Genomic DNA, 22936 nt, shown 5'->3' with positions numbered 1-22936 from the left:
GCTTGGACGGTACTCTATAGAAAAATGATTGAACGCTCACTGCATGGATATGATTGCACGCTTTCAAAGCCGCTGGTCATTTAGCGAGTGGAAGATGCAGGTGGGTGGTAGGTGTCCTGTCTGGCAGGCCTTTAGAGAAGGGGGAACCAATTTGTTTTGAACTGTGGAAAATGACTATCTCCAACATGACATATATGATGCAAGTGAAACTAGATAGCAATTGAACATACTGGAATTTAAAGCTCCAGTCTAACAAACATATCAAATGAACGACAGTGTTGAGAATAGAAGCTGCACTGCCTGGGTCTTTCGTTTTGTTCATTTGCATCTTCCAAATACTACATTTATGAGTATAATTGACAACTGAAAAGAAGAAACTTTGAACATTTTGTGAGATAGCCCTCGGGCATCATGCATCACCATGCTTCTTTCACACTTAAATACGATACCACTCTCCTGCTGATTTTGCTTCAAGGGAGATTCTGCACATAAATATGTTTGTATACCTACATTTGATTTAGGCTCCTTAATGTGTTCTGCACCTATCTGTATCCAATCTCTAGTTTATGTTGCGCCACAGAAGACTTAGCACGTAAATGTGCTTTGCAACTAAAAGTTTTTCCTCCTGCTGATCTTGCACCACAGGTGTTTTTGCATCTAGATTTGATATGGCACCTTCACGTGATTTTGCTTCTAAGTACAGTTTCACGCTCCTGCTTAATTTGTTCAATGGTGATTTTGCACCTATATGTGATATATGGTAATTAAGGTTTTCCACATCTCCGTTGATTTTGCATCTTACTGAGCAGTTGGACCAATATGTGACGTCACACTGATGCTCACCTTTTACACCAAATGTGACATCTTACTACTACATTTTCTCTCGCATTTATTGGTTTTGCACTTAAATATGTTTGTGGGACCATATGTGATTTTTGCTCCTCAATATGGTTATCCATCTCAAAGAGTCTCCATATTCTTGTTTATGTTGCACGGTTTGATTTTGCACCCAGATTGTTTGCATCTAAAAGTAATATGTGCCCCAAACTGTTTCCACAGTCCTGCTGATGTTGTGTTAAGGATGACATTTCAGCTTTTTACTTTAGGTGTTCTTTAAAGTGTTTCCACTCCTCTGTTAATTTTGCACAAGAGTGATTTTATACCTAAATGTGATTTTGCATCTTAATATGTTTTTGTTCCGATATGTGAGTTGTGCTCCTAAAAGTGTTCCCACACTCTTCGTGTAACGACCTTGCATGTAAATGTGATTTTGCTCCTAAATGTAATATCCCCGTTCACTTATTTTCAACAAGGATGGTCTTGCCCCTAAAAGTGATATTGCACATAAAAGTGATTTGAGCTCCTAAATGTTTTCCCATTCTGATGTCTTATTAAAGGTGATTTTGCATATTAATGTGCCTTCAGCCAAACGTGAGATCTTTTTGCACCTAATGTTACATCCTACTGCTCTAATCTGTCCCTGTACTAAACAAAACCCATGGCTGCATATTGCTGCTGCCCTGGACTGGATCTGAATCTTCGCAAGATCAATAGGCTACTTGATTTTCATGTGACCTTATTGTGGCTAGCAAATCAAGAACAAAGATCCACTAGACACTAGAATGCAGGTAACAACACCTCAGACAGGATTGATGCTAAACTTTACTATACTATGAGGATTTATAAAGTGCCTGGCGACCTGTATGCATCCCAGTGCTATAGGTGACAATACTCCAAGAAGAGGCAGTAGAGGGTTAGTTGTCAAATAGCCACGTTTTAAGTAGTTTACAAAATGTGCATTCATTGCCAGCAGACCTCAAGGGAGAGTGGGCGCAAGTCAGGTAAAGGACCTTCCCCCGCTTATAGTTTTTCTAATGCGAGGCTCAGCTGCCCTATACTCATTGGAAGAATGAAGTGCCCTGGTCGGCGTGTAGCGGGTTATGAGCTGACGAGCAATAGGAAGTCCCTTCTCTGCTCAAAGCTCTAAAAGTGATACAGAGAGCCTTGCATTTGATTCTGTGGGAGATTGGTAACTAATGAAGGTCCCTAAGAACTTTTCTCACTGATGTGTGTCTCGGTATTTGTAACAAGACACGTACCGCAGCATTCTGCACTACTTGTAGCTTGCCTATTACGGCTTTGGGAGCTGCTGGAAAAAGAGTTTCTGTAGTGTAGGCATGAAAGACTGAGCGCTGGACCACTATTCTTCTAGAAATCATGGGAAGCAGAGGGAGAATTTCCGAAGCATTCTGATATATCCCATGTAACAGCCCGAGAGTTTGGTACCCGAGTCTCCATCGTAAGGGATTTATCCAGCCAGACTCCCAAACTTTTTACAGACATTTTTGGGGTGGGGAAATTACCTAAATATGTTTACCAAATGATGAAAATGACGAAGAAGGGTAACAGCCGGTTCTCTGTGGTGACTACCCACCTCTGGATTAACCTGCTAGCCATAAATCTTTACAAAATTTCAAGTCACGGCTCAAGATCCACCTGTTGTTATATACAAACAGCTTTACCAAGCACTCTTCTTGTTAATCAAGTATTTGTTTCCATTCTCCTCTGTATCACATAATGTTGCCAGTTGTTGAAGGCCATCTTAATTGCCTCTGTATATTGAGAAATTTGGTTCTGCGGTGTGCGTACTACAAGTAATATAAACATATAAGGTAGGGTTTATAGGTAGAACCCTTCAAAGGTCCAATTCTATCATTGGAACAAATGGTCTTGAAGCAGGCAGTCCCTGAATTTCACAGGCTATTGGGTCCTCTTTGGGGGGTGCAAGCACAACACAAAGTTGGAGATCAGAGGGACTAGGCTGTTGGTTTAATCTATGAGGTCAAAGGACTTCTAGACCTGTCAAGGTTCAATTACAGAGGCGAAAAAATGTAGAAAAGTCAGAAGTACATAATTTAGCAGAACAGGGCATGCTAAAGGAGTTAGAATCCTCCAAGCTACTTTCTGATGATTAGGAAGTTTATAAAAATTGCCTTGTGCAATATTAATGGGGCTCGCAATCCGGTCTAGTTCAGATCCGCACTTCAATGGCTTGTGTCAGCTCAAGTTCAAATTATCCTGCTCCAAGAAACTCATCTCAAGCGGCAAGCTCAGTTGCCAAAAATGCCCAAGTTTATTCCTCAAACATTGTTCGCTTCAGCCGGCCCTGCATACGGTAGTGCCGGCTGAAGCGTGGAATGTTTGTGAAATAAACTTGGGCATTTTTGTCATCTTAGCTTGCCGTTTGAGATTAAATTCGAGGTGCGGAATAATATATATTATAATATATATTTATATTTGGGGTATATTTATCACCCAGAATTTAAGGGGGAAGGTTTTGCAGGTCTCTAGGGATCTGAATGTAAGGTGGATTATTGTCAAAATGAAATTCAAAAACCATTTATTTAGCTTAATCTGCTCATATGGCCCTCTGAAAGATCGATATTAGGCCCTTCTCTCATCCTCTGGTCTCTTAGTGATTGGGGTTGACTTTTACATTTTATAGGACGTAAGGTTTGATTTTTTTGTCATGAGAATAAATCCCAGAATAAACCTAGAGCTTCTAATTTACTGACCAAAATGATTAAGGATTTAGTGCTGGTTGACCCGACGGTTAGAGCATCCAAAAATACAGGAATTTACCTGCTTTTAAAAAAGGTTAAACTCGGCCTCAATCATTTAACTTTTATACATTTTGTATGAATGGGTTAGGAGGAATTAAGACACGTTCAAACCCATTCTCCGATCATTCAATCCCCAACATAGAAGTAAATGTTTGTTTCAAACAGCTAGAAAGACCGCAATGGTCACTAGACAAATCACTATTAACTGATATGGGCTGGGTCGCAGTGATGCAATCCAATTTAGATTAATTTTTAGAAAGGAAAGAGGGGTCGGCTTCCACGTTCTCAGTCTGTGAGGCATACAAAGGTTATATTAGGGGTGACATTTTTGCCTTTAAAGCACAAGTATCCAGACTAAGGAGGGAAAAAGTTCAAGCATTGCGACTTATTCTGGATCAAGCAGAACGGGATCATCAGGCGGGCTACTCTCAAAGTTCAGGCCTTAGATTAATGAAGGCTGGACAGGCCCTGAAAGGTCTTTTTTCAGCTACAAAAAAATAATCAATCGGAACTCAAGCTTTCAGCATTATTACGAAGGGAGGGAGTACACTTGCCGATTCTTGGTATGGTCTGTCAAGAAAAGGCGCAACACCGCAATCATCAAATCAGTTTACAGTGGGACTCTAGAGTCATCGGACAATATTGATAGGGTTTTCTTAACACATTACACTAATTTGTATGCATCTTCTTTTACGACCTCCTCAGATGCAATTCATGAATTTTCAGGGGCTACTAATCTTCCTTTTCTGAGCAGAGAGCATCAGACAACAGTAGTGTCCCCTATTATGCTTACTGAAGTTCAAGAGGCCATCAAGACTTCCCCGAATGGTAAGGCTTGTGGGAATGATGGGCTGCTGGCCGAGATGTACAACATTATTATGGCTGAGATTGCAGCATTCTTGGTTAAACTGTTTAAAGAAATATTCGAGGGGTGCGAACTCCCCAGTTCATTTACCGAGGTGGTAATTGTTCGCTTTTTGAAAAAGGGTAAACTGCCCGACAAAGCTTGGTTCATATTGGCCTATTAGCCTCCTGAATAACGATTATAAGTTATTTACCAAGATTATTGAATAAGACCATTAACTCAAGAGGTGGTCCATAGAGACCAAACTGGCTTTCTGCCAGGGAGAACTACTCGGCAAACACCAATTTCTTATTACAGGCTGTTGATTTTTTTTTCAAACATGAAGGTTAAAGCGGCTATCATTAGTATATATGCTGAGAAAGCTTTTGACCTGATCTAATGGGAAAATCTCTTTGCTATTGTATCTAAATTCAGCTTCCCTTCGAAGCTAGAAGGGCTTCTAAAAAACCTGTATCGAGGAACTCAAGCCAGAATTATGGTCAATTCACCTACAGCTGGGACACCTTTGATCAGTCGTGGAAGTCGCCAGGGCTGCCCCATGTCTCTGGTGCTATTTGCTATCTACAGCAAGCCTCTGGCTTTAGCTCTTTGGCAAGACCATCTAATAAAAAAACCCTACATGGCACACCAAAATTGAAGTTATTTGCCGATGATTTGATCCTGTACTTGTGAGCAGAGGAGTATAATAACTCTAGACCATTTGCAAAAATTAAGTCCTTTTCTGATTTGGGGGGATTTAGAATGAATCACTCTAAGTCGGAAGCCCTTTTGTGTAATTGTTCTGAAATCATTCTACCGACTGAAAAATTGCCTCAATTTCAAACTTCGCACTCCAAAATGTACTTGGGCATTTTTGTTTCCCATGATTTTCTGATCAGCTCAACTACCTTCCCACCTTAGCTAAAGCTCAGAATCTGCAGCATCAGTGTCAGCCGTATCCGTTAACTATCATTGGAAGAGTAGCATTAACTGAGATGATGATCCTCCCACTCTTTCTCTTCATTTTCTCCAACATAATGATCAAGGAGCACTAGAGATTTGTTTGTGAGATCAAGCAGATGTTGCACCATTTTATTTTGTCCGGGATCAAGTCCTGTATCAATTTGGAAACTTTACAATTATCTATTGAGGATGGCTGGTTAGCTCTTCCTAACTTTAAAAAAAACTATCAGGCCCCTTTTTAGGTCTCGCTGGCGTTGCAGCGCGAAGCGCTGCCGCCAACGAGAATTAAAAATTTGCTAACATTCGTGACAAGAATTTTCAATTCTATTAAGGACAAGGAGGCGAGGATTATGCTTTCTCATTTCTTTACTAGAAATGCTCAGCAGCCAATAAGAACACAGTATATGTAACAAAAAACTACAATACCCATAAACACTAGGGTATGACGTATATAACCATAGAGTCCACAGTATAAAAGGTAATATGGCAAGTACAACATCCTCTTTCTTTGGTGAGGAGAACAGTTCAAATAGAAGGAAACAGATTAAGAGTCACGATGACCAACAGGAGGGACCACCATCAGTAGCCGCAGGAGTCCTTAAGGAAAAAACACACAGCACTGGAAGGCGACAGGACCCTGGTAGCCGAAAGCCATCGGATGCAGAAGAAACCAGAAAAGCAGTAACATCGTCACTTCGGGTCAGAACCTGAAAAGAGACAGACTGCCGTAAAATACATCCGATATATAATAAAATATAACAAGGGGGGGAAAAAACATCAGAGAGCAATACATCATCAGAAGATATATAGTACATATGCAAACATCAGTATAAATGCAAATAAATACATCAGAAGAAACAAAATGGGTGGGATAATCCTCGCCTCCTTGTCCTTAATAGAATTGAAAATTCTTGTCACGAATGTTAGCAAATGTTTAATTCTATGTCAGGACAGGAGGCTCCGATTATGCTTGTTCAAAGCTTATCCACGACTACTGAGGCAACATGATCAATAGGTTTATAATAAAAAGATTTAAACATGGAATCAGAAGACCAATCTGCGGCCTTCATAATGTCAGACAAAGTAGCACCCATTGAAAAAGCTTTAGAAGCCATAGCTCCTCGTGCCGAATGAGCACCAAAAATGGACACATCAATGCCGGCTTCAGACATAAGCCAGCGAACCCAACGAGCTAAAGTAGCCGGGGTAACAGGACGAAAGGGTTTCTGCAAAGCAATCAACAGTTGACCCTGTAAATCAGAACGTAAAGAAGCAGTACATACCTCATAATCCTTGACGCATTGGACCACACAAAGGTTGGGATGAAGAGGAAAAGAAGGATAGGAAATCAATGAAGTATTCGTTTTGGTACGACGAGAGAGGCGAAAAGTGACACCCTCAGGAGTAAAACAACGACCAGCCAAGTCTAATGCCCGAACATCAGACACCCGTCTGCAAGAGACAAGGCATCACAACATGGTCAGTTTGGCTGACAACTGTTTGCGGGAAAGCAAGGAGTTGGAAGGCCAGGCGTCCAAAAACTTCAAGACAATAGAGACATCCCATAAAGACGTGTATTTAGGACAAGGGGGAGTCGCAAGGCGAATACCCTTGAGTAATTTAGTAATCAACGGATGTTCACCAACAGGTTTACCCTCAAGAGGACTATGGCCTGCCGAAATGGCAGAACGGAAGTTGTTAACCGTGCGATAAGCTAAGCCTGAAGAGGCAAGAGAAGCTAAGAAATTAATAATTAGAGAGACATCCGCTGTAGCGGGATCAGCCTCCCGTTGAACACACCAATCACACCATCGTTTCCAAGAACCTGCGTAGCGTTTGTGGGTGTTGGGTGCCCAAGATCCACTGATAAATTTGCAAGCGTCCGCGTGAAAGGCCTGGGACCGACCAACGGTCCCCGAAAGTCGCCAAGCCAGAAGACGGAGAGAGCCTGACTGGATCAGGGGATGCGGATTCCCGAGAGGGTCCAGCAAAAGATTCCACTTCTGGGGAAGAAGGATCGGCACCGCACAACACATTTCCAGAAGAACTGGGAACCAAGCCTGAGCCTTCCACAGAGGAGCAATCAGAATCAGCTCTGACTGATAACGATGAACGGAGGAAAGGCATGGCACAGAAGGGCAGGCCAGGACTGGAGAAATGCGTCCGTGGCCAGGGCTTCCGGATCCGGTCTCCAACTGAAGAACCAGGGAAGCTGCGTGTTGAGGCGAGAGGCAAAGAGGTCGATGTGACTCTGTCCCCAAAACCGACGAAGGGAACGAAAGATGCGAGGATGAAGCCTCCAGTCGCTGAAATCCCGAAGGTGACGCGAATGCCAATCCGCAATAAGATTGTTGCGGCCTGGAAGATACTCTGCAATAACAGTGATCTTCTTCTGTAGACAAAAGTGCCAAAAATCTTTGGCGATCTCCGCTAAAAGCTTGGACCTTGTGCCGCCCAACTTGCTGACATACCGAACCGCGGACACATTGTCCATGCGAAGAAGAATGCAACAATTGGCTCGAAGAGGCGTGAAGCAACAAATCGCAAAGGACCCCACCAGGAGTTCCAGACAATTGATGTGAAGAGACAACTCCTGAGGGGACCAACGACCCCCCGTTGAAATGGGACCGCACCGGGCTCCCCAGCCCCACTGGCTGGCATCGGACTCGATCACCATCTCCGGGGAAGAACCGAACAGGGCTCGTCCATTCCAGGCCTCCATGTGGTCCAACCACCACTGCATCTCGCACCTCGCCTCCTCTGAAAGAGGAATCTGATCGGAATAGCGTAGACCCTGCTGGAGATGACGGATCTTAAACCGCTGTAATGCCCTGTAATGCAGAGGACCTGGGAAAATCGCCTGAATTGAAGACGCCAAAAGACCGACTACACGAGCTATAGATCTCAATGACACAATCCATTTGGAGATAATCGATACCAACTCCCGTTTGATATAACGAATCTTCTGAGTGGGTAACAGAAGTTGACAGGTCAGAGAATTGACCTGGAAACCTAGAAACTCCATCACCTGAGAAGGGGTGAGGACAGATTTCTGCGGGTTCACAAGAAACCCTAAGGATTGGAGAAGATCGATCGTCCAATCGAGATGCAAGATTAATTTGTGAGGACAATCTGCCATGATCAGAATGTCGTCCAGATAGACAATCATGCGGAGACCCCGAGCACGTAAGTGTTCCACCACTGGCTTCAGAAGTTTCGTGAAGCACCAGGGTGCCGACGAGAGGCCGAACGGAAGGACTTGGTATTCGAACCAGTTCCCTTGCCACTGGAACTGGAGAAACCGCCGATGAGGCTTGAAGATTGGAACTGACAAATAGGCGTCCTTGAGATCTAGACGAACCATCCAATCTCCCGCTCGGAGAAGATCTCGCAAAAGATGGATCCCCTCCATCTTGAAATGTCGATAAACCACTCCGCCGTTGAACTTTTTTAGATTAAGGACAAGGCGGGATCCACCCCCTCGTTTCGGAACCAGAAACACCGAACTCACAAACCCTCTTGGATGGCGGCTAGTGTGAAGAATAGCCCCTTTCGCAAGAAGGGAGTCGACTTCCGATGAAATGATCTCCTGATCTTGAAGAGAAAAGACCAACGGGGTGGGAAGGAGAGGTTGAGGTGTGGGCTGATAAAATTCTATTTTGTAGCCCTGAACAGTTTCGAGAACCCAAGCATCGCTGGAGATTAGCTGCCAATTGTGGAGAAAAAACTGGAGCCTTCCCCCCAAAACCACATCGAAAAAAGGAATCAGCCTCACCTGAAGTATTGAAGTCGTGAGGACCTCCTTGCTGTCCTCCGAAGCGACCTTTCCGGAACTGTCCCCTTCCCTTACGGGAGGGATAGAAGTTTGAGCGGGTGGTAAAGCCGGAATCCTGTCCACCTCCACTGTGGGACTGAAATCCTCGTTGAGAATTTTGTTGGGATCCGCGGCCGAACGAACGTCCCCTAAGACGCCCGGCCTTTGCAAAAACCAGCCGAAACGCCCGCCGCAGCGAGGCTTGGGCCTTGTCAAGGCCACTGAAAGTGGCCACAAAACTGGAAAGTTCTTTGAGGAATGGTTGACCAAATAAAAGCCCCTGAGCCAATGGACCGGCCTCTGAAGAGGAGAGCTCCGCCAGCCTGGGATCCAGGCGGAGAAGGATGGAGCGGCGTCGTTCGCATGAAAGAGCACAATTGGCATTGCCCAACTGACATATGGCCCTCTGGGCCCATTGAATGAGTTCATCCGGGTTCACCAGAGCCGATGATTCTTTAGCTAGAACACCCAAATCCAACATTTTTGTGAGTGGGCCCAATAAATCTAATAATTTATCCTGGCAGGAGCGTCAAGATCTGCCCAAACCTTTTTTGGGGTCTCTTGCGTACTTCTTAAGGTAGGTGACCATGGTAGGGTCGACCTCCGGTGTCTCGGCTAAATGGTCCGCCAGATCAGGACGGGGACACTCAGATCTCATGCGGGCTCGGACATCCTGAGCAAAAGGTTGGCGAATGTGAGATTGCACATAATCAGCCACCGCTGGTGAAGGTAACCAAGAAGAGGAGTGGGGATGCAAAATTTCTGAAGGTTCAAACGTTAGAATGGGAGGATTGGAAGGAGCGTCAACAAAAATGCTCCTTGCGAGCCCTTTTCCGAGGAGGTGGGTCAAACTCAGAAGAGGAGGAATGAGCATCATCAGCATCAGGATCATGGAAGGAAGAAAAAGAGGTCTCAGCCGACCCTTTAGGAGTGGCCGTGTCCGAAGACAGTGTTTTAGCCAACCGCTGAAAATCAGACCTATGGGGATTGACAGGAGACTTTGACGCACGTGCAGGCGGTAACCAACCCTGCTGCTGCGCGTAAAGAGACAAATGTCGCTTCAAAGGATTTATAGCGCGCACAAGCGCCTTATTCACGGAGTGTTGCACCCCTTGATCTAGCGCTTCCACCAAATCATGCTCCAAAGAGCCAGAAGGATCCTCCTCATAATAATAAGAGCCATCCTCCTCATAATATTCTTCCATCGTGACACAGAGTGTAACAGAAATCAATGCCCACAAGAAAAAAATAAATCAATAGTGGCCAAAGGCACAATGCAGGGGGAGTGAAAAACCCCACAGCAAGCCAAAGTGTAGATAAATCTGAACACTTAATTAAATAAAATTCAAATGTGGAGGGAGGGCTTGCTGTCAGCAAAAAACTAGCACTCTAGGCAATGCCTATGCTTATTAATACAGCCCAAACGTTTTCAATAGCAAATGGGCGTAATAGGGGCAAATACGCAGGCTGTGGGCTCTCGGTGCGAAGCGACCGCTCTGACAGGCGAGAAACACCTGATTCAATAAACAAATATGGCCGCCGCGCATGCGCGGTAACAGCCGCCCGGTATTTTGACAGATGGAGCACTCGCAGCGCAGCCCCTGACTCCTTCTCCACCAACAAAACGCGGGCGCAAAGCGCCCGACAACGGGAGGTGAACCACACGCTCCCCGCACGTGAAAAGACAAGCGCGGTGAGCGAAACGGAAATATCAAGCGTGCATGCAAATTCGTAACCATGGCAATATAAACAAACAAGTTTAAACGTTACGAAGCAACGAAACCTTGAAAGCAAAATGCTACAGTAATCAGCATGCATGCAAATACACAGCGTAATGCAGAAGAAAAGAAATAAGCACTTAACTGGCTGCGGAGCAGCAAAGAAAGAGGATGTTGTACTTGCCATATTACCTTTTATACTGTGGACTCTATGGTTATATACGTCATACCCTAGTGTTTATGGGTATTGTAGTTTTTTGTTACATATACTGAGTTCTTATTGGCTGCTGAGCATTTCTAGTAAAGAAATGAGAAAGCATAATCGGAGCCTCCTGTCCTGACATAGAACTATTGTTACCCTGATGCCTCTCAAGGGAGACAGACCGGGGCACGCGCAGCGATCGGGGTCGGTGGACGCGCTTCTGAGAAGCGCAGACGCACACGCCCCCAAGCGCGCGCGCGCCACGCTCCGCCGACCGCCGGGCTTGTTTCCCATAGACTTCTATACAAGCAGAGGCACTTTTAGGCGAGAGAGAGACAGCCAAATTTTGGCTTACAAAATCGTGAGTCTCCTGCTTGAATGGGGTTAATTGGCATATATGGAATAATTGACGATGTTTGATTAATGCACAATATCTTAACCGTAAGGAACGGACACAATATTTTAAGATTACCCATGTCATGTTCAATTATTTCGGGGGAATATTTCATACTTGAAAAAAAAAAAAAAACCTTCTGTTCAGACTAATAAATATATCAGTTAAACCATTGTTTTCAATGTTGAAAAAAGTAGTTTAGACGTACCCCAGCATTTAGAAGAGAACCAAATCAGCCTTTTTGCCTACGGAATTCATAACGTGCAGAAAAACACGCAGATTACTCATCCCCGCTGAACTTTTACGTACATTCATTCCGGGACGTCAACGCGTGCAGCGTCACTGAACTCGCATTTTCTGGAGCGTCTTCTTTCGTGCTTAAGTAAATATTTTTAATATTGCGCGAACGTCCTCGTGGATTGCTTACGAACCCGTGTGGGTGAATCGATTGTGACGCAGTTGCAGAATCATCGGGAGAGCTCCAGGAGAGCAGCCGCTCCGGATGCATTCAATGGTGCTATTTCTCACCCCGCCAACGGTCAGCGGACTCGTCGTACCCTCCTCCCCATTCTCTGGAGGGGCACTAGGGCCATATCTCCCGCAATGACGCTTCTACAGAGGTCAAATAATGTTAAAGAAGGCAAGACATGCTATTGAAGAACGGGTATCTATTAATCTTGGGGCTGTTTGTACTTAACAGGAAGACCATCGTCAGTGGACTGTACCGAACCTTGCAGCCGAAACTTTTTGAAGGTCAGATTTGATGTTTTTTTTTCGTTTGCTTCGTTGTCCGTTAAATTCTTCAAAATATATACAATGTTTAGCACTGCGCCCGCTTTTATTTATTTATTTAGCTGCGCGTCTGCCACATGCTTTTGATGTATATAAGTTCCAAAGAATAGAATGTTTTAAGTCCTTTTGTTTTACTGAGCATCGTGTATGAAGAGCTTCGAGCACAGACAGACAACCATCGGGTGCCTTTAGCCTCCAACACCTGCAATCTATAACCTTTCACTAGCATAGCGCCAAAACGCGTCAGCTCCCTATCTACTAAAGCATATCTGTACCTGTTTGTACTGGGCAGCGGGGCTATGCTAGATTGGTATTGGTTCATCCAGGTGACTCTTGTTTACAATGGCGTCACCACAGTTTAGCTTTAAACATCCCGCGAGTGCCACAATTGTACCAAAAGTAAATAAATAGGAAAAAAACGTCCGGCGGCTTGAAGCATGCAGATTTACTTTTGCTGCAACTTTTCCTGTCTTTTAAATGGCTTGTGCTATTTTCGGTACTATGAAAACTCCACCCCTCACCTAAGTGCAAATACTAAATTGCTTTACTCCTAATTGGTAGTCTTCCAGCACCGCCCATCCTCGGAACTCCCGCACACTCAGCATAGGCGTATTATCCCACTCCCACCTCAGCTTCATATTGCCCCCCCACCCCACCCAGAACAGTGATCAAACACTCAGCATAAGCTTCTCTCAGCTCAGCCTAGGACCACCCTCCACTACCCCAGACCAGAACTGTGATGAAACACTCAGCACAGTCTTCTCCCACTTCCACCCCAGCTTGGTAGTGCCCTCCACTACCCCACCCAAAAACTGTGGCAGAAGCGTGGGTCAGTTTGTGACATACTTACCTTCCACCGCTAATAGCACTTCTTGGAGAACTCTGCAAATTTCACTAATGCATCCGGATGTTTATTTCTGTTCTCCTACCGGCACGTTTGTCCAAAACAGGGTAGGACGACACCTTGCTTCTGGGCTTGTTGTGCTCTCCTTTACCCATGCACAACATAGTTTCCTGTATAAGGCGGAAGCAGACTAGCACCATTTATCGAGTAGTATAATGTAAGTGTTTCATGACACCAGAGCAGCTAGCCCAGGCAGATTCGGCTATGTTTTTATTTTGCAATTTGACATGATATGCATCTAAATGCAATCATTTAGAAAACATTATCGGAACATCGAAAAGGGAGGAACTATTCCCTCAACGCTCCCTGTGCATGGTATTTGCTTCAGCGCCAAACGTTCAAAACAATACCATTATTATGTATTTGCTCTATTCATGACTGCATGACTGGATTTTTTTGATGATTTATTTCACTGTGTTTTGAGACTCGCATTTGGTTTGTGTCCAGGTGTTCATTTATTTTGACTACTTCCTGCTGCAGATCTTTCCGTACGTAAAGGAAAGCCCCGTAACCCTAGTTATCCTAAAATGACATTTTGCTGCTCCCCCACTGCATATAAATGCTTGTCTCACCCACCCACACCTGTCCACCATTAGTAAAGGTGTATATCAGGGCTGCTCTTTGAGCACTCCTCACTGCTAAAATGTTATTTTCTAGCTGAAGGTGTTCGCTTCAGTCAGAGTGAAACCTCGCACTGCTGGTATCACTTCTCAATGACTTTTCTAGCTATAGACAGATGTGATAAGTCCGAGCATGGTATTACGACTACAGGAGGTTAAAGAGTAGGCCTCTGGTTAATTGCAGTTGCCGTCTTTTACTGTTATTTTTCTTTGTCTTCTACTCAAAAGTATGAAAGGGCTTTGCTTATGTCACCTGTTCAAATGCAGGAAGGTTTCTTCAGATGTAGGCCGTTTTCCTGTGTTCAGCCCTTTTAAACTTTTTCATTTAGCCCGCAACCTCGTCTTCTGCCTTTTCTCTCATGCGATGTTGTGTGAACTCCTTTTACCCGGTCTCGTGATTCTATTGTTACATAAGCATTTTTCAGTTGGGAATAGGGTAACTCAAAAAGAGGCAAAATATCTGATGTCAAAAAATTCTCAAATGACCTCTTCCAAACATTCACTCTGATAAATGTACATTCTACATCTTGACAGGATTCATTGAAAAATTAAATGTAATTGTAGCCTTTTTAAAGCAATGAGCTCAATTTTAAATATCATTGCTCCTCTGAGCATTCGTTTTTCTGGAATCTCAACTATTTGTCTGTCAGACATTTCAATTCTTGATTGTTTTTTTGTAATTATTATTTCATATTTAAGTCCCATGTACAAGCACAAGTAAGGTATTAATATTTTCTTCAAGGGCTCTTGTTCTGTCTAAAGGTTCAGTTCTGCCTTTGACTTTACTGAGAGGTAGTGGAAGGATCGTATACTGATTAAACCATGGTCAACCTGAGAACATCTACATATCCTTCTAAAAGCCTTGGCCTCTCTCCACCTGGATCAGCTAAGTAGCTGAACTGTTGCTTTCTGTGATTATTGTTAAACATTTCCGTTTAGAGGAGCAGCTTCCAGTGCAAGCCTTGACTTGTCTAGGTGAGTACGTTCTTTCTGTGAGGTCATAGGTGGTAGAGGTGGATGGAGGAGCACGCTTCAATATATATGCCTCATAAAACCCTGGCATGTGTTTATTCCAAGGAGCCATTGTGGTGGACACCAGTTGTTTGTCAATTACTCTTCTCCTTGGCAGGATGATGGACTTCATTCTCCCCAGCATTTATATTCTAGCCTTTTATTTGTTTTTTGAACTGCGTCCTCTGTTTGGACTATTCTCTTGGTTCAGCCCAGGATACTATTTATCCATTTTTCTTGCTTCATTTTCTAACTAATTTACCCTTTTTTTGTAGTGATGCAACAGCACTTTTATAGTTTATTTCATTTTGTTAGGAAATAAAAAATAACCACCATTTTTCACCACCACTGGCAGTACTTACACCAGCTGACTGATCCGCCCACAGTACTCATGTTTTCAAGCTGTCCACCCATATTGTTGCTCTTCTATTGATAAGTTGTGTCCCTTTTATTTGTTGATTTTTCGCAGCGGCTCTGTCATTCACGGGAAGGTGTGCTCTACAGATCTTGCATTTTAACCTTCCAAGTTAAGCATGGGGCCTAGAAGAACATTACCTAACTCCATTGAAAAGGGGGCTACTTGGACATCATTAGCCTGCGATGGAAAAGTTTGAACCAGCATGTAACTGCTTAAGTTTGTAACCCTCCATCATTGGGTGGGATGGTGTGTGTGGGTTTTTCCAGCCTGTATCGATTATATTAGTTAATCAGTTTTGTTCATGTGTATGTGCCCCCCCCTCCCTGCCCCCAAAAGGTGAACCTGTACATGTACAGCTCGCTTTATGGAGCTTACTGAAGACAGACTGGACACATTGTGATGAAGTGTATATACTTTTCCCAGTTACTTAAATAAAGAATGCTCTGGGCGGCACATTATTAGTACATATGTTTGTAATAAAGTACGTTATTGTCTTGCAGTACCTTGTGTGGCTAATAGCGGTCCCTTTACAACTCCACAGGGACTCCTAGTAAAAGCCTGTGGTACTGCACAGTTTCCTTGCTTTGTGGAATTTCTTTTATTGCTTATGCTACTGCTGGCATATTTTTGGACAGAAAAATAAATCTAACAAAGTTTTTCATTTGCAACACCAATAGCTGAAACTGTCACTAACTAAAGCGAGATCTATTGCATTGCAAATGCTTTTTTTTTAACTGTCATCGAAGAGCTGCATGCAAACTGCAAGGTATGAATTGGGGCATTCTGAATTTTCCTCAGTCTTTCATTATCCTGGTGTTGCAAAAATGGTTAATTTGGCACAAAATCAATTCTTATTATTAAAGAGAACCCCCAAACATGGTGTTGCATTTTAAATTCTGAGTTTGTGTGGCTTCAGAGCAAGTACTCTTAAACTCTACTGCTTACCAGTATTGATGAAATGTGACTCCTACACCTTGTGAAACCAAAGGGGATGATGGACGGAGTGTTGAACATTGCAAGCACTCACCCCCAGTCGACTGATCTGGGTTTAATCCATCATCATTCTTATCTCACTCCACCACCCCATTTCAGACATGGCCATCTGCAAATCAGTCTGACCCTGTGCCTCATGGGAACAGTCCAGCCTGAACTGCCAAGCCATGTCTTCCCTGGACCGAAAACAAGCATCTTGGGACCGGTTTCTGGCTAATCAGGCGTCATCAGCCAGGCTAGCTTGAATCCAGTGGCAAAGTCAGCAAGGGACCCACGTCTGGGCATACCCTGCCAACTTAGGGCGAACAAAGCAAAACCAAAGGGGATGACAGACTGAGTGTTGAACATTGCAAGCACTCATCCCCAGTCAACTGATCTGTGTTTAATCCATTACCGTTCTTTAGCCCACTCCACCACCCCAGTTCAGACATGGCCATATGCAAATCAGTCTGACCCTGTACCTCATGGGGACAGTCCAGCCTGAACTGCCAAGCCATGTCTTCCCTGGACCGGAAACAAGCATCCAAGCGTGTTCAGAGTAAAGCGGATTTACTTCATGTAAGTGACTACGCTGGGCCGATCATCTTTCAGAAATACGGGCACATCCGGCCGATGAACCAAATTTTAAATATTAAGGTGAAAGGCTCTGAAAACTCAAGGTCTTACACGCGACCAAGAGGAGCGCGCACGGAAAATACACGCATGTAATAAGTATCACATGTTAACATACGTGCACATCACTTCACATCTACAGACTGGGTTTATTAGAGAATTGTCCGGCATTTCAAAGCACAAAAGAGATAGATATGAACAAAATAAACAAGCATTTGCAATGCAATAGGTCTCGCATTTGCGAGAGTTTAAGCTATTGGCATTGTATTTTTTTTTTTTTTTTTTTTTAAAAACCTTTATTTGTGCATAGTAAAAGAACAAATACGGGCCTACAACCATCAGGCCGGCCACAATACGGTTGAGCACAGAGACAAACAATACATCCCCTGTGCGTCAAGGTCAAGATTAGCAACGATTCAGGATTCATACACTGGAGGGATCCTTGACACCGGGGGAAGGAGAAGTGAAGGTTAATTTTAAGGTTTTCAAAAAAAAAAAATTTTTATCGGGAAAAAAGTCAGTAAAGGATAGAAACAAGGAGATTCGAGTCCGCAAGTCGACTTCATACACTGGAGAGCAGCAGCATCATTAAAACAGCCATAGAAAATCTCATACAGTAAGGCGATGCAATTAGATAACAGGATCATCACAGTAGTAAATACGCACCCCCTAAAAGCCGCCCCCACTCAATCCACCCCACACCCGGACCCCGAATCGAAACAAGTATAGCGCAGAGACATGAAAGAAAGAGGCCCATAGAACTAAAAAGGAAACAGTAAATTACCCCCCCACCCTACACCAATGCGGAGGCTATGGCCTACCCCCCCCCCAGCATAGTGCCTGTCGCCCAATGAACCCGAAATATAGACGAGAGAGAAAGTAGGAATAGAGTAAAGAAACTAAGAGAAGAAAGAAGAAAGGAGGCGGGGAGGAGCCCACGTATCCTCAGGAGCGCCCGACACCACCGGCCAGCCAAGCCTCCACACACCGAAACCCCACTACACCCTAAGGCGGTCGTGGGAAGATAGCATGTAACACCACGGAAATGAAGGCAGACAGATCGCGACGAGTGCGCACAACATAAGTAGACAATTCCAGTCCCAGTCCAGCCCGGCCGTGAAGCCATTATGATAGAAAGTAATCTAGCCCTGGCCCGATCGCGGGCGTACGATTAGACCCGCCCCCTCGTGAATGCCCCGCATCCCGAACAGACAAAGACAATATGGCCACTTGGGAGAAGATGGAGAAGTAGAGTCACAAAATGGCCGCCGATCATCTATTGAGGTCCCCTTGCACACCATATAAAATCCAGACCTGGCTTGTAAAGTACATGAGTTCCACATAAAAGGAGTCGTAGGCCACCGTGAACAGCTGGAAACTCCTGCGGGCACGGTGAGGCAGGCAACAACAAAGCAGGCGACAATGACCGGGGAAACAAAGTATCTGCCATTGAGCAGGAGAGCGATTGATCCTGAGCGCCGGGAAAGCCAAATGCAGACACCAGTGTAGCACCGTTATACCCAGTTGTTGCTTCCCCGCAGGAGGACCACAGCACTGGCCGACTCATGTCTTGTTGATCACAAACGGGGCGCTCACGGCCCGCAGCAGACAGTGTAGAGTCGAACCGCTCACTCAGCGTTTGCAAGCCGACACACAATTGCAGACGAAAGTCCCGCAGGGCAGCCAGAACGGAGCCGTATGTCAGCGGAAGCTGCGTCCCCCCAACGGCAGCAATCCGGGACGGCACTGGGGAGCTGGAGTCTGGTAGAGGGAGGGCGAAGCGGGCAGCGGGCGAGACCGGAGCATCACCCCCCAGCAGCGAGCAGGCAATCAGCGCCATGTTTTACCGTTGAACGGTACCGTGGCCAGGGGGGGGATCGTGACAAGGAGGCAATTCCCAACAGGTCTGCGCCGCAACAGGTGAAAGCCAGCAGTCTCTTCCCCTCCCTCAGACTCTCTTTGCAGCCGACTAGACCATAGAAGAAGGGGGTCTGCAGCCTTCTACAGCGTGGTCCACAGAGCGGGGTAGGAGACCCGCCACACCGGGGCTTACCCTCTGGCTCCAGCCCATCAGATGCAGGGTACAGGAGGTGTCCGGGCGTCTCTCTCCCGGCTCTTCTGGCGACCGTGCGTGGCGTGAGGCGGGATCGGGACCTCGGGCTCAGATTTGCACCAGCGGGTCCGGTGACTGCAACGATTCCAGGGGGCCGGCCGAGGCCACAGTAGAGCAAGGGTCCAGGGCGGGGAACAAAGGCACCAAAAACTCCGGCATCCGGGCGGGCTAAGACTTCGGGAAAGCGGCGGCGCAGTCAGCGCGTCGTCGCACGCGTTTCACCTCGAAAATCGGCAAGGATAGGAATCAGGATGATAGTCCGAGGCCAAGGGCCGACGGAGCCGGGCGCTCAAGCGACTGCTCCGGTCGCCATCTTGGCTCCTCCCCCAGCTATTGGCATTGTAAATGACAATTCCTTTTATTGATGTTTTGAAAACCAACACATAAATAAAAGGCATCGTCATTTACAATGCCAATAGCTTAAACTCTCGCAAATGCGAGACCTATTGCATTGCAAATGCTTGTTTAGATTGGAATCTTTGCTCTGCAAATCCTCTGAATCCTTGTAATATTTTTTATCTCGAGAGCTAATGCTTTAGGGAAATAGAATGCAGCTTTCTCCTTTTTAAAAAGTTCCTAGGCTCCAGAAACGTTTTCGTTATAAGCTCCCTTTTATCGTGCTTTCTATGCACGTTCCACTGAAGGAAGAGTACTTTTTCCCCGAACTTCATCAAGATATGCGACTGAATAAGTGTGATCTTCTAGGTCTCCAGGTAGAAAAAGGGCACATTCAGGACGGGGAAGAAGCTGGGATCCTCAGCTTTAAAGATTTTTTTCACTTCAGGAGCTTTGAAATACTGGAGGCAGATGCAGAAGACTAATACAGCCATTTTTGGTTCCTTGTTTTTCTCATATCTCCAGTTTCACCATTTCCTGCAAAGAATCCAGCCCCTGAGAGACTCCCTAGCCTCCACTATTAGTCGCGCCTACTATGTGCAACTGGTATCATACTTTAGTGTAACAATTGGAGGTCAAACTGGTACAGATTTATATGAATAAGATAGAGATCTCCACGGCGTGTAGGATAGAACTCTCTACCTTGAAGCAATACAACCAATGGACTCACAAAGCAATTAGAGGGGCACATTTTAAAAGAATGGCCTTCCTCTCCGAATTAATGCCCTACTATATGACGGATCACTTACATAAAATATTTTCTACAACGTCTGAGGTGTGCTTTAGATGTGAGCTAGATATAGGAGACTGGCTTTATGTTTGCTGTACTTGCACAGTACTAGTTGCATTTTGGAATAAGATCTTCCAGTGGCTCGCCATGATACTCCAGGGTTTGTTAGCACCTGACCCTTTGGGAGCCCTTTTTGGCATATGGTAATCTTAACCTATCTTAATGGCAAAGGCAGCTCTTCGTTATAGCATCCTTGGTGGCAAAATCGCGTATTGTTCAAAAATGGAAATCAAGGGAAGCTCCTTCTTAGGAGTCTTGGGTTCATAATATGCAACAGGTGAAAGCAAGGTAAAAATTGTAGGTTTTAAGGGTAGGGGCATTATGGAAATTCCCAAAAATATGGGAGGGGGATGAATAGTAACACATGGGATATTTTTTGTAAGATTTAATTTTGTGTTATTTTAAAAACATATTTTTTTCTGATGGAACCCCGATCTTAAGTAAAAGTCTCTGATCAGTCTTGTCCCTCAAATGAAATGTATTGTATTTATTTGTGAGTTTATCTGTACTATGAAATAAAAAAATAAAAAAATGTAAGTTGGCGATCAGAAGCTAACACCACACCTGGAGGTAAATGATTAACAGTGAAAAGTCCCATATGAAGGTTGGTCAGCTAAGGGGCACAATTACAGTCCTCACCCGGGCTGAAGGTTCAACCTAAAATAACCAATCCCACAGAGCAGTAGTGTTCAGAGGACCAATCAACGGGGCATTTCAGAAAATTCCACAAGGGGTTAAAATGTCAGCCCTGTTTAGTCCACTCAGAAAGGTGTGCAAAATAAACTTGATTCTCCCCGGACAACATCTGGAGAAGAACTCACATCTACATCTGGAAGTGACTGGCCATATGTACAAAGTTGCTATCCTGATTGCAACCAAATCGTCTGCCTAGATCCGAGCCAGACTAGGCTCAAACCGCTGGATGCACGCCAACCTGTGTGACAGGACCCTGAGATGAAAGGAAGCCACCTGTGGCCTCTTTAAATATTGCACATCCTCTTCCTCGAGTAATCCCGTTGCCTCCAAACCCTTTAGTTAAGTACCCACGGGTGGTAAATTATTAATGTTGTGCCAGGAATGGAAAAACAACAAGCTGTGATTAAGAGTACTTTGAACTAACAAAAAAGACATTCTTCAATTGGTTTTTCGAAACTGGAGATGGGAATTGGGCCCTCTTTTGCGCTTAAACATTTATCTAGACTGCTTTTGTGAATAATTTTGACTCTTGACGCTTCAAGCGGAAGAACTCTTAGCTCTGACACTGTTCTGGAAGGTGACCTCAAAAACCTTGCATTTTGAATCACAAATACCTAATGTAACTAATCATTATAATTTTGTGAACCAGCATATCTGGGAAGGTGCTGGTTCAGCAGTGTGTAAAGAGCCATATCCTAGGAACACGTCAGTACATTCAGCTGGTGGATTTTTGCTTGTGTAATGGAATGGATACTAAAGAGAATTTACATTGTGGATTTAGAGTCTGTGAAATTTAACCACCAGTGCACTAGCAGGCCTGCTGCTGTGCTCACCCCGTTTAAGAACAATCCCTGGACCATCAACAGACTAGACTGTACCAACGCCTTTCATGTTTCAACCCGCCCCTGCATGGCCAACCCCACCACCGCACTTCCATTTAATAACTAAGCACTTCTTTAACCTTACTGCTAACCTACAACACTGCACTATTAAATTCCGGGTTCAGACAACTGCTACTCCAATCTCTGTTGCCACCCCAGGTCTAAAGTAAGACAACCAAATTTGCACTACCATTACTGCACTTTGCTCCACACTACTGCATTACCACTGCCACAGCATCATATTATCACACTTCAGCACCACACTAACAACTCAAAAGCTCTTCTGGATCCCATATCTAGCCCTCTCAACACTATCACTTAACATCACCACATTCTAATCTTCCATTACTGTGCTACCCCACTCCAGCGCCACACTATCACCCTGAGAATGTGTTGTCCTACCAAATCCAAACACCATCCCTTAGCTCCCTAGCATTACCCTTCCACCCTACAGCTTTGCAGAACCACCCCACTGCCTTTCTACCCCATCACTGCATTGAAACTTCCATCACTGTGCTTCCACCCAAAGCACTACACTACCACCGACTCTCGCCGAAGTGTGAGCCTCATCAAAGAATCACTAAATGCCACCACCATACTACCATTCACAATTAAACCACTGCCGCCATCTACAACCAAATAAAAACATTGCACAGCATCCTCACAGCCAAAATACCACCTTTAGCATAGAGTTACAAACAGCAACAGAGCCTTGCCAAGGATATCATAGACAGATCATCTTTCAACATCACTTTATCAATCACCCTCTAGCACCACATTATTTCCCTAGCACTGCAGAAAGCTCCACTGTCATCCCATATTACTGCACTGCTATTTACACACCACTTCATTCGCACGCTTCACTACCACTCTTAGCAATGCATTAACAACCCCAAGCACCACTCCGCCCTCACAGCACCACAATGCTACCTCATAACCACCCAAACAGCACACACATCCATCACCCAACAGTGCACTGCCACCCCTACACCATACTACACCTCCCACATTTGCAGTAACATGACACCATGATGCAACTGTCCCCGCAGCACTGCACCACCAATGTGCACAGTCAACCACCAATGTGCACAGTCAACCACGCCAGAATCACACTAGCACACTCAACACTGCAAAAACAGTCACCATCACTAC

The 22936-nt window shown here is 44.8% G+C and overlaps 1 protein-coding gene across 1 annotated transcript in view; it reads right to left on the bottom strand.

The window, feature by feature from the left end:
* Positions 1-22936, bottom strand: part of LOC146857923 (voltage-gated delayed rectifier potassium channel KCNH8-like) — a 1483167-nt gene that overhangs the window by 481136 nt on the left and 979095 nt on the right. The gene's annotated exons all lie outside the window — the stretch shown is intronic.

This window comes from Triturus cristatus, chromosome 3_2 (genome assembly GCF_964204655.1).
Source record: "Triturus cristatus chromosome 3_2, aTriCri1.1, whole genome shotgun sequence".
Taxonomy (NCBI): Eukaryota; Metazoa; Chordata; class Amphibia; order Caudata; family Salamandridae; genus Triturus; species Triturus cristatus.
Note: the sequence above shows the minus strand (reverse complement) of the source record. Positions and strands in the feature narration are given on the sequence as shown.